Here is a 19,059-nt window from a genome sequence, read left to right as displayed (position 1 = left end):
TCTGTTAATAAACTTCTTTATACTCTTTAAGTTTTATGCCTGCTTTGCTTTCTCCTAATTCCTATCTCACAGAAGGAAAATAAGTAAGTAATGGATGTATCGAACCAAACCACTACACAATGTAAATGTGAAAATGGACCCAGTGAGGAAGTTTTACTTTCCTGCCCCTTGTGAAAATCAAACTTGGGATAAAAGCATGCTAAATGTTTGAGAATGACCCCTCACAGAGAACTTCTTTCCTAAGTCCCACCTAATCTTTTATGGAGGTAGAATTATCAACCCATCTTATGCCCTAAAAGACTGCAAGCTTGTCTTGTCTTGCTTACACATAGAGTTGTATTTATGTAAGAGCAGTGAGGTTCAGCTGAGGACTCTGCTACTAGTATTGAGTAAAAATATTACTGATTCTTATTTTGTAATTCTTTTGATCTCTTAATAAGGATGATTGCTATCAGCGCTCACAGAGCAGAGCTGAGTGAAACAGATGGTGTGCACAAAGTCCTAGTTTATAGATTGTTGTATTTGGGTTTGTGGTTTATGGTTGGATTTCTTTACACCAGATTACAATTTTTGCTATTTGTAGATACGTTTGAGCTGTATCTGAAAGTTTGAACAGGGAGTTCATGAGAAACATGAGCTCATTTGCAGATGGCATCATTAACGAAAGTGTGGCTTGTTTAGGTAATGCTAATCCTGCAGTCTTCACTCATTACGTGCTGAACTGCAGATGTTCCGTTCCCTTTTGTAATACGATGACAGTGAGGTTACTGCGTGGCACTGCATGGGGTTTGACAGCTTCTCAATTTGCATTTCCAGCTTTCCCATCACAGCAGACATCATTTCCATCAATAGCATCACTACTCCATTTGCCTTTTTTTCTTCCTTGAAATGAGGGCAACTTTTAATCTGGGAAGACTTTCATGTTCACTCAGTCACAGAGATGTATTTTGGCTCATCCTGAGAGGATCAGACTTGCTATTAGGACATAAATATGTAGTATCATATACATCCCTGCTATAGTTCCATCAGTTAATTGATTAAGGTGATCTTTCATGTGTTCCTGTTCTCAACTTGCCTGTATTGTGCTTTAAGTGATTAAAAAGAGTGCCACATATTTCAAAGGACAGTGCAAATTACTGAGCTCTCATATCTGCCTAACAAAGTATTCTGTTCAAGTCCATGGTGTTCCCCACCCCGTCAACCTTCAAAATGGTTGAAGCAGAGAAAGGAAACCAGCATGTTTCTCTGTAGATAAATACTAATTATCTGTAGATAAATACTAATGGACAAAAATACTCTGTTTGTGACTGATACCAAGTCTGGACACTGTCTGGACAGAATTCTATGCCATGTGCTCTGGGATGACCCTGCTGGAGCAGGGAGGTTGGACCAGGTGACCCAGTATGGTCCTTTCCAATCTGACCCATTCTGGGATTCCATGAAGTGCCTGTGTGTACCCTCATCAGCAATGTTTAAAGATTTCACCAGAGGGGAAGGACCAGAGCTTAGTGTGAAACAAAACCATGGAATGATGAAATTGTCATCAAGGAAAATAAATATTAGACCAAGTAACAGAATTAACATCCTGTTGGGGAGATCTGTTAGCTTAGAAGGTAGTACCTGATGTGGTGGTCTGTTTACCCACTGCTTTTCTGATCCCATATTTCCCCCAACCCCGCTTTCCCTTGCTCCTAGCCTTGGCCACTCCCTCAGGTCCTCCCTATTGGTTCCTGTACCCCAGACCTGCCCAGGGACCGCCCCTGAGCTCCTGAGAGAAGCCCCCCACACCTGGATCAGGAGGTCTCTCTGCCTCTGAGGGTCGGCGGGATAAGATGTGATCAAAGTGTTCTCAAGCCCTCACAGGAGACCCTTCTCACCTCCTTCACCATCACTGGTTGTAACGCTGATAGCTGCCAGAGCAAGATCACAGGAACGTCCGAAAGGGACTACGGGAGTGCGACCATGGTCACACTGCCCTAAGCAGCCCCGCTGAGCCCTCAGGAAAGCTGCAGCCTGCTAAACTAAACCTAGCAACTACAACACCTAAAGCAGCAGAAGCTCCTCTTGAGTTGCTCTGTTTTTGCAATGAGTAAAATCCAGCCAGACATTAGGAATGAGCCTGGTGGGAAGAACAGGGCAGCTGACCTCAAAGGTTTCTCTTACACCTCAAATTTCTGGGCATTTAATGACAGCAAAAGAGAACAAAGTGACAAAAGACCTTTTTTATATTCAGAACCATATATAACAAGGATGCTTGTCAGAGCTCACTCTGAAGGAATTGATGGGATTGGCATTGATGGGATGTTCAATAAGAGCAAAATCATCACTTACATATTCTTATGTCACATATTCTTCATAAAAAGTTCAGTGCAAGTCTTGAAGTGAGTAGTGGCTGCCAGTAGAGTAGAAAAACAAAATAAATGTCTCTGACAACACTATAAATGACCTTTTTATTCACTATAAAAGTATTTTTACAGGCTTGTTTGCGAAAGAGGGATAAAGAGAGAAATCACAGTTGATACGTTGCACAGAGCTCTTCCTCGTTTTTGAGATGTTGCAAATTTTCCTGAAAAGTGGAAATAACTATCAGCCTAGGTAAATTAAAAGGAATCAAAAGTCTTCACTGTCTTGGAATGAAAACAAACAATGGGAATTTATAGAGCAAGCCTTGTTATGGGTTTTCTTCAGTTCAAGGAATGCTATCTTCTGGAAAATAAGGGATCATTTTGTGTTGTGCACCCAAATGAAACACACTGCAAGTGTGTTTTACAGGAACACATTAAGATATATGAGAATGAGACCACAGGAGCTCCACATTGGTAATACTCTTTATGGCCTAGCAGTGAAATAAGGGACAAAAAATCACAGTGGATTACAGAGCCAGTCAATGTTTTTACACTTTGTTTTGGAAATGGTTCCCCTTTTTGATTAGCCTTTATAGTATTTATTTTGCTACTGCCATTAGGAATGAAAATACTTTCTGGGAGCTGAAAGCTGAATGGGCCTCTGGTATTAAAAGTAGAGTACAGAATCTTTTAGTGATGGATAGCTTGTTCAAATCCATGTTCAGACAGTATTAGTCAAATGTTCCTTTCATCTAATGGTGACTGAATGAGTGAGAGAGTTCAAATCCACGATAAGATAAAAAAGGTCCAAATCAGAAAATCTCTATGGAGTTGCTTTTTGTATACCACTTACCCCTTGGTCAAAAGCCAGTCAGTTTCTCCAGCAGAAACAACCACCCTTTGCTTGCCACAGAATTTGCCTAGACAGTGACATTCTGTTTAGAGTTTGGGTTTAGATATGCAGGTTGCATTTTCAAACCCTAAATGAATTGCACGTGGAGTCTTGTCTATTTAGAGTGCAGTTCTGCTCACACAGAGATGTTTTCCATTTCTGTTCAGGTGATTCCCGTGTGCTGGATGTTGACTTGAACTCCTGGGTCATGCCACAGCTCAAGAGCTTTTTACTACCAATTGTAGTAAAGTTCTCATGGCATAATGCCATTGCTGTTTTGTGAGGTCAGCACACTTGAAGCTACAAAAATTATTTACTGAAGTGCTAGAGAAATGCCTGATTTTGAACCCAGGAGTGTTCACCAGGACTGTGTGGTCCTCAGGAACAGCTCTTTCCATTTGCCAGCATTGACTCAATAGCTTTGCCAGCAGAAGAGCACCTCAATCGCTGTTGGGTTTGCATGGCCAAGTTTTGGCAGCAGTGGGGCTACAATTTGGCTTCTGTGAGAAGCTGCCAGAAACTTCTCCCCATATCTGCCAGATCCAGTGTTAGCTGGCTCCAAGACACACCTGCCACTGGCCAAGGCTGAGCCCAACAGTGAGTGTAACTCCTCTGGGGTAGCATATTTAATAAAGGAAAAAAAAAGTCATTGTGCAGAAGTAATCACAGGCAGGAAGAGTGAGAATATGTAAGAGCAACCTCTCTGCAGGCACCAAGGTCAGTGAAGAAGGAGGGGGAGAAGGTGCTCCAGAAGCCGAAGCTGAGATTCCCCTGGTGCAGCCCATGGTCAGGCAGCTGTGCCCCTGCAGCCCATGGAGGTCCATGGGGGAGCAGAGATCCACATGCAACTCCTTCAGGACCCCACACCAGAGCAGGGAGATGGCCAGAGGATGCTGTGACCTCATGGGAAGCCCATGCTTAGCAGGGTCCTGGCAGGACCTGTGTCCCTGTGGAAAGTTGGAGCAGTCTGTGCAGAGCTGCAGCCCATTGGTGGGACTCAGGTTGTAGAAGTCCATGGAGGACTTTCCTGTGGGAGGGACCTTGTGCTGGAGCTGGGCTGGAAGCAGCAGCAGAGACAAAACAAAGTGTGATGAACTGACCTCACCCCCATTCCCTGTCCCCTGCACCCTGAGGAGGTAGAGTCCAGCAAGGAGGGTGAGGTGGTGTGAAAGGTGTTTTTAAGGTTTGTTTTACTTCTCATTACCCTACTCTGATTTGATTGGTAATAAATTCAGTTCATTTTCCCAAGCTGGATCTGTTCTACCTTTGACTGGTGAGTGATCTCTCCCTCCCTTTATTTCAACTCAATGACCTTTCTTTATATTTTCTCTCCCCTGTCCAGCTAGGAAGGGAACTGACAGAACAGCTTTGGGGGGCACCTGGTGTCCAGCCAGGGTCAAACCAGAACAAGAGGTCATGTAGGAGTTTCCTATTATACCCCAAGGGAACTGGAACATTAACTTAATCCCTTACACTTCCCTTGAAGCACGCTGGGGAGTTTCACCTGAGCCTTCTGCTCTCAGAGCTCTTGGGCAAACTCAAGGAGACAGCTGCTCATGAGCATTTTGGGGATTTCACTGCTATCAACCAATATGGAATTTATGGCTTTGGAAAAGAATACAGTGGTGACAACATAAAACTCCTTACACAGGTATGGCTAATGCTGGGACTATCCTGATTCTATGTTTTAATTTTGTATTACTTGAATATATTTATTTAAATTCTTTTCCTACTTTCCTGAATAGATTATTTTTTATGGCAAAAGGTCCCTGCTAACATAATGCATCTGCATTGAAAATGTGGCCCTCCATAGTTCTCTCTATGCCTTTTAAGGTGTGTTTAAACTGAAAATGTGGACAAAGCTGTAGATGGTGTACTTTAGCCACTCTCATGCTTTAATTTTCCTGAGTCAGAATGAAAAAAAATAACCAAACCAACAAGCTAATAGAAAATGTAAATTTCAATTAGCAGAAAATAAAGGAACTGCCACAATTATTGTGTTATGCTTTTTGGGGATTAATCTAATGTTATTTTTGTTTTACTTTACCTGAAGCTGCACCAGAACTTCCAGCTTTCCATGTGATGCCCTTAACTACAGAGCCTCTCCACAGCTTCATCTGAAGTGAGGAAAACAAGAGAAGCAGGTAAACCTTAGACTTTTGTGTAAAGTTGTTGCTACTTTTGAGTGAGCCTAATATTTATTTAGTCTTACTTAAACCAGAAACTCAGCATGGAATCCATTCAATGGTCTGTTATACTAAGGAGGATGGAGGATGCACTAGGAGTAAAGTTAATTAGAATTTTGAGGGTTTGTGGGGTTTTTCATTGGTTTGGTTTGGCTTGGTTTGTTTTTTTGTTGTTTTGTTTTGTTTTGTTTTGGGGTTTTTGTTTGTTTAATTGGTTTGGTTTGTTGTTTTAACCATCACCTTAAAAACTGTTACAGAAGAAAGCCAAGTGTAACAGAAGTTCTGACAATAATTAATAAAAAGAAATATTTTACTATGTCATATTCTGGAGTTAATATAGGCCTTTTTACTTTACTATTAGTTTGTAATAGAATTCAGAATTTAGTCAGTGGTTGTAGTAGATGCTGTAAAATCTCAACAAAAATCCTTGCCCCAAAGGTCTTACTCTCACGTCCAAGTAGGTGGGATTGATATGAGTTCTTAAAATACAGGGTATTTTCATGTGTGTAAGTGCAGAATTAGAGTAGTGGGTAGCTGTAAATCTGTGGCAGAGCCAAGAGAAGCCATGTAGCCTTGTGTTTGTCTTTCCACTTGGAAAAAAAAAAAAAAAAAAAGGAAGTTCCAGAAGTTCTAGAAACTGATATTTCCTTGGCAGGTGAGTGGAAGCACAAAAGGACAGACACTGGCTGAGTGATGGCAGCATGATTTCAGTTACAGTGGTTTTCAAGCAGTTATGGTTTGGGTTGGTATTTTCAGCATGGGATTCTGCATGGGACCAGCTTTGAACTGTAGATACCTGAAATGAGAGTATCTTGTCATGTAACTGCTGTCCAGCCCCTAATGGTAGACTTAGTGGATGCTAAGGGAGCAGTGTGACACCACGGCAATCATAAACACAGCTTGCAAAACCACACACAGGGGATATTCTTGAAAAGTCTGATTTGGTAGTATTGCAAACCAGAAGTCTGTCTGTCTTGAATTAACAATATTAATGTGTTTAGTAGCAAAATTTGTAATTTTCTATAGGGAAGCCACTGGGACTTCTTTCCTCCTGGCCACACCTAAAAGCAGAGAAAGTGTTTTGTCTTAGGCTACAAACTGTGGTTTTGACTTTCTTCTCTCTTTCCACACTCTTGTTCACCAGCTGTTAGAGTCTGTACTTTATGCTTAAGTTGGTTCACAAAGACTTGAGGGCACTGAGTGCTGTGAGGCATCAATAAAGTTTCTAGGCTGGATGTCAGGATGTCCCACATCATAGCTCAGCATGAAGCCAGATTGTTGTTTAATTGCATATTTCCCACTGGAGCCCAGATCCATCTGAATTGGACATTCATGCTTATTCCCTTGTGCTCTATATTCAGAAGAATGCCTTGCCTCTCTCGCTCAGCTTTCAGATCCCTTGGTGCTCCTTTGTTATGCTGAATGCTTTGGTTGATCCATTTTTCTACTGCAGTTTGCCTTATCCACATACTCAGAAATGTAACAGGATTCTGTGTATTAGAGGATTTTGCTTGTTCTAGACCCTGCCTATAAAACAGAAAGCACTAAGACTTGGATACTGTGTGATTTACTGTGAACCCAAACCATTTCACTGAGTCTGACACCACAAGGGTATATGAATTTGTGTCGAAATTATCCTCCCAGTGATTTAGATGGGTTAGTTAAATACCTGATTTAGAAACTAATAATTGAGCCTATGTGAACTGGCAATTATGCATGCAGTAATTGAATGTGCTTAGGAGCATGTGTCAAGAAAATGGGAACCAATGGGATTATACCACTTCTCAGGAGGTTTTAGAGATTGAGAGTAACAGCAAGTATGGTTAAAAACAAAATAAGGTGTGCATATGTAGAGATTATAAAGCATCAGCAGGCAAACAACAGAACTAATTCTCCTCTGCCAGTGGCTGGGAGTTCATTGGCACTAAATGAGCATCCAGCTGCATGTGGATGGAGGTGGGGGCTGGGTGGGGAGCACTCCTCACACGCAAGTGGCTGGGGAAATCTTGCAATATCTGGAACAAGACCTGAAGCTGCTGTGAAAACAGACACAGAAGAGTTGCTCAGGACTTGCTGAAGAGCTGCATCGCTGTTTCTCAGCATCCAAAGTTCAAGTCTTTTTGCATAAACCAGAGCAGTGCAACAGCTCTCCGGACAGGTAATGGCCCACAAAGGTCCCAGGCTCCTGTGGTGTGTCTGAGCCAAGAGCCTTTGGGGTTGTGGTGCTGCAGACAGGAGGGGAGCATTGAAGAAGTCAGTCCAGAGAAAGAGGCATATCCAGGTGTTGTAAAACTTTTACCAGTTTAAAACATTCACCTGTAATACGTAGCTCATCCTAGCAGAAGTTCACAGCTCCTTGTAAAGCATTTCTCCCTAGCTGTAACTCTCTCTTACATCTGGCTACACAAAATTCGTGCAGCTGTCTATGATAAGGTTGTCTGCTGAGTCCAAATGGAGTCACAATCCTTCTGAGTTATTCTTGTAATCCTTCTTTGTCATTCATGGACCGGTTGGAGCAGGTCCACAAAGATGATCAATGAGCTGGAGCACCCTTTCTGTCAAGACAGGCTCAGAGAACTGGGATTGTTTAGCCTGGAAAAGAGAAGGTTCTGTGGAGACCTTCTAGCATATTCATGTTCCTAAAGGTGCTACAAGAAAGCTGGAGAGGGATGTTTCACAGGAGCACAGGGTGATAGGACAAGGGAGAATGAGCTGAAAGATGGGGAGTTTAGATTAGATTATAGGAAAAAGTTCTTCCCTGTGAGGGTGGTGAGGCCCTGGTGCAGGTTGCCTAGAGAAGCTGTGGCTGCCCCATCCCTGGATATGTTCAAGGTCAGGCTGGATGGGGCTCTGAGCAACCTGGTCTACTGGAAGGTGTCCCTGCCCATGGTAGGGGAGTTGGAACTGGATGATCTTTAAGGTCCCTTCCAAACCCAAACCAATCTATGATTCTATGACCTTCATTATATATGTTTGTAAGTAAACTGAATATTGTTTTCCTAAATACTTTTTAAATTTGTAGTGTGAAACTAGAGCTTCAGTTTACAGTCCCAAATTAAGTTGTTTGGCATTAAAAAAAAAACCCTGGAAAATTAATTCATCTGTATATTAATATCCTTGTGCATTGGAAGACATCTCCCCACTGTTGTGCTAGAGCCTGAGCTGTCACTGAAGTTTTGAAAGAAGGATGTTGCCTTAGTACAGAGTAAATATCTGGGGTTTGGGCTTTTTTTTCTAATCTGCATATTAATTACTGTCACACAGCTGATGCAGTGGGCTGCAGCTAGATTCATCCCATTTAAATCAGTTTAATCCTTTGCAAGCTCGCAAAAGCAATTATTCTGCATTTTCATCTAACACTGTGTAATACAAACTTCAATCTGTTCAGCTCCTGCTCCAGACCCTCGGTGACCTTTCTGCTCATACACCAGCAACACTGACTGCAATTAATTTCTTCTCTCATTGAGAACATTCTTTTATTGATCTACTCTTCATAAAAGTTAGTAAACTCTTACCTGCTGGATCATTCTTTGAATAATATCTCTCTCTCTGTAATTTTTGCTTTTATCAGCCACAGTGTTTGGCTCAGGCATCTCATGGCATGGCTTTCCTGTTCACCATGGTGACCGTATTGTCATTAATTCCTGGTAGCGTTTCCTGGCGCTGGCCGGCGCCGCGTTCTGGGAGTCCAGCTGCCCCTCTGCATCTGTTCCCTGTGTTACATTTCTGCCTTGGCAATGGAACATCCAGTGCAGCTTAATTTGTCCTTTGGCTGGATTCATCTGCTTCATCAGCTTGATTTAATTGACCATCTTGTGAAGTGAACCTGAGGTGGGGCCATTCTGCTGATGGGAGGGCAGCGGGTATGGTGGGCACACCCGCTTCATGCTGGTGATGCACCAAACATACTCATGTGGCAGACATCTCTCTTTACAGGCTTGAACTCCACTCTGCTTTAGGATTACACAGTCCACACAGCACTGCAGTAAATGTCTTCCTTGAGGATTTGGGTTTCAGCTTCTCACATTCATTCCTTTCTTCTTTTTTGCAAAATTTGTTTCCAAGTCAGAGCTCATTGAGCCAAAGCCTTTCTTCCATGAACGTCACAATGATGATAATCACTCTCTCATGAGTGTTGCTATTATCTTGCCTGCGTTTCACATGTATTAAGGGAAAACAGCAAAGGTATCCCTTGATGTGAAACTTACCCATGTTTGCATGACCTTCAGATGGACAGGGCCACTTGCAGAGCTGTGACTGTTCCAGGCAAGTGGCCCAGAACTGGAGCTCTCATGACAACATTCTTGTAGCCTGTCTGTTGGGCACAGGTGGCAGTTTATTTCAATCATTCTACAGAGCTAAACAAGATGTAGAGAATATGCAGCTCTGTAAAACAGGGAAATTTCAGCCTTCTCGGGTGATTCAGAGATTAGTCCACCCACAGTTTTTAGTATGTTATTTTTATGTGTGTGCTTAATCCTTTTATATAATCCTGCTTACTTGTTAGTCTTTCAAAGACAGATAATTACAGCTTTTTGAACCGATGTGGAATCTCAGACATGTTGTGACTGGTAGGGATTCAACAGTGACACAGACAGGTGAGCAAGATGGAGCTTATTGCAATTCCTATATTTAGTTGCATGCATATTTTAAACTAACAGACACCATTTTATTACACATTATGAAATTACAGAGCAGTGATAATAATTTAATTACCATTATTAAATATTTCTGTAGCTGTACCAATTGAAACCTCAGTTGGAATCTTTCACAGTTATCTGAGAAATTACAGTCCCTGTCCAACCAGTCTGCAAGTTGAATTCTGAGGTACCTGCATTGTCCAATAAAGTCCCTCACCTCTGCCAGAGCTGCTCAAGGTGTTAATGCACTGCAAATAAAGGGCCTGGTGTCTTGGCAGCTCAGGGAGGATTGAGAGGACCGGCCTCAGCTGCCCAGCCTTTCACACTCCCCTGGTGTTTTTGCCTTGTGAAGCAACAGCAGCTGAACTTCTCCTGATTTGCATTCTGATAACACCAGGTAATCTCAGATCAAGCTGCTGTTGTGGGTTGGGTTCAGGACTTGTTTCAGGAGCAGATGAGCTGTTTGTGCAGCAGGAGAGGGAACCCTTCATGAAAGGCAGGGTCAGCAGCTGCTGTGGCCATCTACACATGCCACCTCTTCACTGGTCAGAGCCTTACAAGTGTGAAAATGAAAATTTGGCCCCAAAAGGACAAGGTGAAAGGAAAGCAAACTTTGATCTACCAACACGGTCATTGTTGGATTAGTTTGTTACTCCCTGAGCTCAAGAAGAGTTTTGTTGATAATTTTGGAGGCAAAACTTGGTGCACTTCCCCACCATGGGACTGGAGAAGAGCTTCCTAGATGAATATGAAAAAATGTAACATAAAATCAGATTTTTACTCATGCAATAGATTTCATTCTGTATAAAGAAAAGAACTCATTTGGCAGCTGCTGCTGATACAAAATGTCAAAGATTACATGTTAATTGACTCTCTACCTAGGACTTGCTTATTACCTTTCAGTAAGATCTGTGTGCAAGACAAATTGAGCTTTGAGCAGTGCATTGAACAGCCGTGAAAGTACTTAAATGGGAAAAAGCATCATGAGCAAAGGGCATTCAAAGTCTGCTACAATTTGCTGTTCTGCCTCATTCTTTCTCCCTTTCTAGTTTCTAGTAGTTTCAGCCCTGCTGTTCAGTTTTTTAATTAACATCTCTAAAAATGTATGGAAGGGGGTCAAGCAGCCCCAACCTCCTGGCTGTAGAGATTGGAAAAAGAAATAGACCCGAGTCACAAACATGAGATGGAGAAGTAACAAAGGAATGGGGAAAAAAAAAATAACAACCTCCTACTTTCTAAACCGTCAGGTCTCTCTGAATCTGATCCAAAATCCAGTGAAAGAAAGGAAATCTTTTTTTTTCATCGGCTTCTGTGGGCTTTGGAGAGAGCTCTCTGCTCGAACAAGTGCCAGCTGTTCTTCTTTAATGACTGTAATTGGTAACAGCGCTGCAGCAGAGAAGGGTAAAGGAAGCAGCACTGAGCGTCTCCATGGGAAAGAGGATGTTCGGGTAATATCTTGTTCCCTGTGTTTTTAACAGCAGTGAGCCTTCGCTGAGGGTGTTGGCTGAATGCTGGAAATGCCCCACTGCAGCCTCCTCCGAGGGCACATAGGTGGAGACAAAGGACTGGTATTGGCATCTCTGCCTCCGACGACTTAATCCTTGTTTTGCACTTGCCTGCCTCCCTGCATCTGGGAAGATCAAAGGGCTGGAAATTAGGAAACTCTTCAAGGCTCGCAGCCCTTTCCTGGAGTCAGCCACCCGCACAGGTGCTTGGCTGCTCTGTGAGGGATATTGCACATTAAGTGAACAGAGCGATTTTGGCTGAACACATCGAGCGTGTGCTGCCCTGCTGCTGGCAGGTAGGCAGGGGGCTGCAAGTTGCTGGCAGGGTCAGAGGGAGCCCCAAGACGTTTTCTGGTGCCTCTCACAAGCACCCCCACCTCTTCCAAGCATCTGAAAAAGGGAGCAGAGTTGTTTTCTTTAGGAACCTCTGGAAAGCAGCTTATGTTGCTTCAGCACGGTGGGAAGGGACGTGGTGCGTCCTGTCTGCGCTACCCTGGACACGTTTTGGGAGGGCTCTGGGAGGGTAACACTGTGCCCTGCTAGCTCAGGCCCAAAAGCTCCTTGGCACAGATAGGAAAACATATAATTCTTTCCATGTGTGATCTCTTGTCTGCCCTAAAATCTGGCATTGCCACCTAACACTTTTGCTAAAAAGAGCCTTTTTTTCCTCCTCTCACCACCCTGGGGACACCATTATCCTATGGGCTTTAGCTGGGTGCTGGTCCCAGAGCAGCATTTAAACTCCGTGCTTTTTGAAGCATGGTCAATCCAAATTTGTATCCAGAGGAAAAACAACCAGCAGAAGCAGACCAGCACGTCAGCAGCAGCAGCATTAACATACAGCTCCTTCTCTGGGGCAAAGGAGTGCCGACCCTGCATGGAAAAGTGGCAGATTCTGTTATCGGAGGGTGAAGGGAATGACAGGCCAGGCCAGCACTTGTCACAACCGTGTCAGGGATTGAATGACAAAGGAAGGACAGTGATGTGTCTCTCCCGGCAGATAGTCAAAGATAGTGGCCTGGAGTCAGAGCCACGTTGTCACTCAGCCATTGTCAGAGGTGACAAAGCAGCAGCGGCTGCCCTGCCGTTTAGAAACAGCATGAATTATTAATGAAGCACTTGTACAAGTAAGTTAGGAGAAAAAGAAAAGAAAAAAAGTCAGCCTGCTGTGCTGCAAATACAGTGATAACTATTCCTTCTACTCTTCTTTTTTTTTTTTTTTTTAATCAGAAGATGGAGCACTCTGGCCTGGTTGCTTCTACCTCTGTTTAATAAGTGAGCAGGGTTGGAGTGGCACACCTGGGTTCTGAACAGATTCTGCAGTTTTTCCCCAAAATATGTTTTGGATCTTTCTCCCTTTTTAAAATCCTCTGTATAAAACCCTAAACACAACCAGCAGTTTTTCTCTCCCCTCCCTGCCACCCCTTCCAGTTATGTAAGTTCTCTCTCTTTTTGTTCTTCTCCCAAAAAAGTTTGTCATGTTGTGCAAACTGGCAAGATAGGGTCTGCTCTGTTGTTAAATTTTAAGTGGAATACCATTTTTTCTCTTCAAAATGTATAAAAGATTGTGTCGTGAAATGGATTTTAAAGTTTAATCACAGTCTGTTGTCCAGAGAAGTTTCTCCTCAAATGCTCAAACTAAAAGGCAGCTCTGTAGGCAGGCAATAAGTAACAAGCTTGAGATGACTGGCATTAATATTTTTCAGGGAATCAAGGACTTATAAGCTATTACTTTGTACCAGTGCTCTTCTAAATCCCAGCTGCAGGATTTCTTTGAATTAGCAATGTGCTTGTGCTAGCCTTTAATTTTTCTCAAGTACTCTTAGGTGCCTTCCTTCTATTTCACCCTCACAAAGACACACAAATTGAGTCTGGCAGCCTGAAAACTCTTAATGGGTTAAAATTAGCCCCTTTTCCACCTCCTTTGTGTCTGAGGCACACTTGTAATGATGGAGATGATTTGTAACTGCTTCCAGTGAAACGGGGGAAATGGAAGTTCTGATTCACCATTCCCAGAAGTGCCATTTATGGGTCACTGGGGGGACCCTTTTGGGGTGTGAGCGTTTTGTGCTTGGATTCCTCAAGGGAGATGTTCTGTGTGTCTGTCTTCCAGTTCATGTTGTTTTTCTGTCAAGCATTTGTTTGTTCCTGGTCCTCTCTAATCCTCAAGTACAAAACATCTTGCATATTCCATCTCCTCCTCACTCCTGTGCTGTACAGCTGCAGACGGGCATCTGAGCACATCTGTGGTGTAACCACGTGGGAAAAGCAGAAGATGGCATCAGCAGCACTGCTGGAGGTTGGAGAGGATCCCTGGGTGGGATGGTTTGTTACTAAATTGATATTTGACACTCATTCTGAGGACTTGTTTTACTGGGCTCCGGATAATCTCCCTTAGGAGCAGCGAGGATAAACCCCACTGAAGTTTAAGAAAAGGCTGTGAAAATCAGAGTGAGGTTAAATGTGCTATAAATACCTATAAATACCTGTGCTAACCAAAGCGCTGTGCAGCTGGCAGTGGCTGTATCTCACGGGGGAGGCACACAGAGTGAGGCACACAAGGTCCTGCACTGGCACAGGCTCTCTGTGAGGAGGAGATGGTGCCTGCAGCCCTCCCACCAGAAGACAAGGAGGAGCAGTCCCCAGGCATGGGGGCTGTTTTGTGGACAGATGAACATAGGATTTATGTTATGGCATTGTCTGGTGCCTTTTGACAATGTTAAGTACAGATGTGTTTTAAAAGGAAAAATAAAATCCTCACCTCCTATAAGAAGTGAGCAGAAATGTGTCTTTTGCTACTGCAGTGCTGCCTATAACATAAATAGAGCTCCACACTTCTCCAAAAGCTCTTTTACAGCCATTTAAACAGACATGATAAACCATTCTTGGTAGTAGATAATAAACCTTTCTTTGCATGATTCTGAGTGACAAACAAGCAGAAATGTACATACACTGCAGCCAGCTATGGGAAAAACCTGGCACTTTTTTGTTCGTTCAGTTTAGTTTCATTGCACTAAATTTTCAGATACACACTGTTTTTTTCCAAATAATTTTAAAATTAAATGAGTCCTCCTCAGCATGCAGAAGGGAGACAGAAATGCCATCCTTCTTTTCTCAGTCTTGCCCTGTTCCAGGGTAATTCCTGGTCCCTTGGACATGACAATAAGGATCATAGGTTTGAAGAAGCCGAGAAGACCTGAGTTGCATTTCTGGATTGTAAGGGATGTCTTATGCATGAAATACTATGGGAAACAGAAGGCAATTTTCCTTTCAAAATGTTGTCACTGTTATATCCAGCTGAGATGTGGCTGCCCAGGAATGCATGAAAATGAAAACTTACTTATGAAGAAGGAAATTGAAGTAAATAACCAGGCTCGTTCCAGCATGGCTTTGGAAACATGGGTAGTTTCCTAAAAGCTGCAGCACCCACCTCTACCCACTGGCCCAGTGGCCAGGACATTGGTGTGACTGGGAAGAGAAATCATCTCCTCTGTAGCTAAATTTAACAAGAGTGCTTTGTAGTGGTATAATAAGTGAAAGTAATTCTCTCTAGGAACATGAAGAAATGATGTTTACCTTGTTTTGTACAAGTGTCTTCCAATAATAATTTCCTTGCAACTTACCCTGTTGGGAAGATACTGTGCACAGGGCAGTCTTCGATCACTTTATCCCTACCATCAATAATACATTAAAAAAAAAGGGGGGGGGGGGGGGGGGGGTGGAATTCTATAATAACAAATCTTTTGCTCACACCAGCTTGCATGTGCAGCTTGCAAAGAGGTGTCTCTACAACATGACATCATGCTTCACCATGTTGAGGTGATGCACTGGTGGGAGGACAGACACAGGCCATCCCTGGAACCAGACAGGCTGCTGTCCACTCTTGGGGTGGGCAATGGTCACCCACTTGCACTTCAGTGAGAAAATATAAATCAGATTTTTACACAAACCAGATCAAAACTTTACATTATTGAATTACTTTGCTCTTGGCTTTGAGTGCTGTAGATTGAAAGCCCACCTGTATTACACCCACAGCTCCTTAGCCACCATATAAATAAATATATACGTGTATGAGTGCTGGGAGCTGTTGTTTCATTCCCTCCCTCAAGACACTCAGTCCCTGCATGACAAACACAGAAGAAAAATCAAACATTATTGTTCCTGCCTGAGATGGCATCATTGGGATTCACAGCAATGAAAAGAACTTTGTTTTCTATTACCTAGTCATGGCTGCTGCTATTTCAAATGAACCAGAAATGCTTTTGAATTTCATCCTTCTAAGTTATCACACTTTCCCTGCTGAGCTGAATGTAGTAAAAACGCTGTTTGTCAAGAGACTGCAGAAACTTTGACATGAAGGTTTCAAAGAGAACACTTAAGGAGACGTCGATCACCAGCGCACACACCAGAGGCCCCTGGGGCTTTCTCCTCCTCCTGGCTTTATTCCTCAGGTGATTTATCTGCACTTTCTGAACAGGTTTCCAGTCTTCCTTTCAAGAAGTGACCAGGATACGCAAGCTTCTCATTTTATGCCTGAGTGCAGACAGTTGTTTTAGTAGGAGGAATATTTGTCACCTTCTGAAAACCAGAGTTCATCCCAGCTGTTTGAATTAGACACTAGACCGGGGTCTTGCAAAAATTTGCTGTTTTGGGGAAAAAAATTATATTCTTAATATATTAGGTGAATATCACTTTCTGCCAAGTGTATCTTCTGTACGGAATCATGTAATTTCTGTTTTAAGATTATTTTTCTTGAGTCCAAATTACCTCCTCGCAACCTGAGAAAATGTGTTTATCAAGTCAGATTTTCCACTTGGACTTGACTTAAGACCTGCCTGCTATTGCTAGCAATGTATTTCACCTCTTGCCCTTAATTTAAGGATATTTTGCTTACAGAGACATTTATCTAACAGGGACCTGTAAAGGAGGAAAAAATTTGGTTTACAGATGACTTGATTCCCTCAAGGTACGTGAATCAATCATGTAAATGGCAGTGTGTCCTGCACTTTAGCTTCAATCAATAGGGGATTAAAGTTCTTCTTTCAGTGTGGGGAAAATAAATGCCCATAGTGATGGCTATTAATAACACCTGGGGTTATTGAAACTGTACCGATGCTTTAAAAATCTTGCTTTTTACCATGTATGTGTCTTGTTTGGTATTTCCACTGTTCATCTCTCCTGGGAAGGTGAGCAGAGATGAGGAACTTTGATTTATCCTAACTTGCTGACAGGCATTGCTAAAAAAGTTTATTTCCTACTAGTTCTTTCCCCATCTGCAGTGACTGACCTCTCTGAGAATAGTTTATTTGAGATCCATTAAGATCTGTATGGCCAGGGGACAGAGATAGCTCTGCTGCCTCCACAAAATGCCATCTCTGGAAGCAGGCTCTCTCTCTGTGGGTGGAATAGTTCTGGTAGGAGATGAAGGATGTTTCTCATGCTGACTGGGAGCAGCTCAGAAAAAGGAGATAGAAGTGCTGCTGCAGTGTTGCATGTTATGCTTGTTAGCTGCTGTGTTGTCAGAGCAATTAGTCTTCTTGCAGAGACAATACCTATGTTGTCTCATCTCTGTTGAGTTAAGTCAGTGTTGGACATTGAATACCTCTTCCATAGCATCTCCAGAGTCTGGGAGAGCTGCATTCCATTCCTTCCCCAAGATGAGAGAACTCAAACCTGCATCCTCATCACCTGGAATTGGCATTTTCTGTAAAAGTCACATGGGAGAGTAAACCCAGGTCTTGCTGTGTGGAGTGGGCAGATCACTGGGTCCTGGTCCCTGCTACAGAGACCTTTTCAGAGTCTGATATCAGACAGAATACTTCAGACAATTTCACAGGCACTCCGTGACAACATTTAATGGTCTGTCTGACCTTTTACAACCTTTTGGTTTTTATACAGGGTAGAGTGTCCTTTCCACAAATTGGAGCCTGAGCACCTTGTAAGGAAATCACGAACTCAGGCTGTATAGAAGAGCCTGTGTGTTGCCTACCCCACTATTGATATTTTGCTACTTCTCAAGCTCATCTGTATCTTCACGAGGCTGATACTGAACAAAAAAGAGAAAGAAGTAGTCTCTATGTTTTAAATGTGTGATATACTGTGCAAGAAATACTCTGCACTCTTTGTTGGGTTTAGAATCTGCTGCCCTAGAATTTACTCCATCTTCTGATAGTCCTCTCCAGTCCTAGGCAAAAAGCCAAATTTGCTTACATTTTTTGCTTGCCCACATCTATTATCACATATTTTGTTTATTTATTTAGGAATTTGAGATAAAGAATATATTTAGGAATTTGAGATGTATAATATATTTCTTCAGAAATGAAATTGATAGAATATATTATGCAACATGAAACGTTATTTCCATAGCAGTGTGCTTTAGAGCCAATAAATCCATTGCAGTTGATAGTGAGTTTTAGAATGATCTCCTGCCTGCTTTAGATGGTTGTTATTGATTTTGAAAAGTGCTTGATGTAGATGAAATACGATTTTCTAGATTGTGTGGTTTGAACTTTGGAGACTTCTGCTTTAATTTACTGCAGCTCTCAAATGCTTTTGGCAAAGAAGGCAGCCTGCCTCATGGTAGGTCTGAAACCAGATGTAATTAGGAATGTTTCCCATCAGGAGGAGTCTGTCCTGGCTCTTTACATGACTGTTTTTGTATAATCATTCTCTGTGAAAGCTGTTGCAGGGAATTGGTGTCTGTCTTCACTGCAGTCTGTCAGTGACTGGGAATCTTATCAACTTTTTAGCGTGTTTTGACTCACCAAAGACAAGATCAGCTTTAGCTAAGCCATCCTGGCAGATGATGGTCTAACCTGCTTGTAGACATCTCTGAGCAATATGGGCTTGGCAATTCTCACAGGCAGTGTTCTTGCCAGAACAGCTTGTGCTGAAATTAAAAGTCCAGCATTCTTTTTCCTTCCCCCATTTGACCTTAATTTCTTTCCTAAATTACCCAAAGCAGTCACCAACTGAAGTCCTACAAGGGCTGCAAGAGGAAAGATGTCCTCTTGTGGGTGTTGTCATCTGCTGTCAGAATTCTGTGTCCATTGACCCACGGTCTCACTTTTCACAGCATGGTCACAGGCTTGGTGCAAAAATTTCATGGTTTATGGGTCTAGTGGGTTGACTCTTGGTGGGACTCCAGGTGCCCATCAAAGGTTTTATGTCACTACTCTCCTCAGCTGGATGGGGGAGAAAATATAACAACAGGCTCAAGGGTTGAGATAAGGGCAGGGAGTGAGGAACACTCTCCAAATACCATCATGGGCAAAACAATTTGTCTTGGGGAAATTAATTTATTACCAATACATTCAGAGTAGGATAATGAGAAATAAAAGCTAAATTTTAAAACACTTTTCTGCCAACTCCTTCTTTCTTCACAGGCTCAACTTCACTCTCAAATTCTCTACCTCCCTCCCCTGCATGGTACAGGGGGACAGGGAATGGAGGCTGTGGTCAGTTCTTCATGTATTGCGCAGCTCGTGTCTC

At 42.7% G+C, this 19,059-nt stretch overlaps 2 long non-coding RNA genes across 2 annotated transcripts; one reads left to right on the top strand and one right to left on the bottom strand.

Moving 5' to 3' along the window:
- Positions 1–2,481: 2,481 nt before the first annotated feature.
- On the bottom strand, positions 2,482–9,137 carry LOC138105487 (uncharacterized). Its single transcript, XR_011148497.1, has 3 exons — positions 8,939–9,137; positions 5,285–5,354; positions 2,482–2,566 (listed from the first exon to the last, which is right to left on the bottom strand). It is a non-coding gene; the product is annotated as an uncharacterized lncRNA (long non-coding RNA).
- Positions 9,138–10,073: 936 nt separating this feature from the next.
- On the top strand, positions 10,074–13,509 carry LOC138105486 (uncharacterized). Its single transcript, XR_011148496.1, has 2 exons — positions 10,074–10,460; positions 11,311–13,509. It is a non-coding gene; the product is annotated as an uncharacterized lncRNA (long non-coding RNA).
- The last annotated feature ends 5,550 nt before the right edge of the window (positions 13,510–19,059 follow it).

Source organism: Aphelocoma coerulescens, chromosome 2 (assembly GCF_041296385.1).
Source record: "Aphelocoma coerulescens isolate FSJ_1873_10779 chromosome 2, UR_Acoe_1.0, whole genome shotgun sequence".
NCBI lineage: Eukaryota > Metazoa > Chordata > Aves > Passeriformes > Corvidae > Aphelocoma > Aphelocoma coerulescens.
Note: the sequence above shows the minus strand (reverse complement) of the source record. Positions and strands in the feature narration are given on the sequence as shown.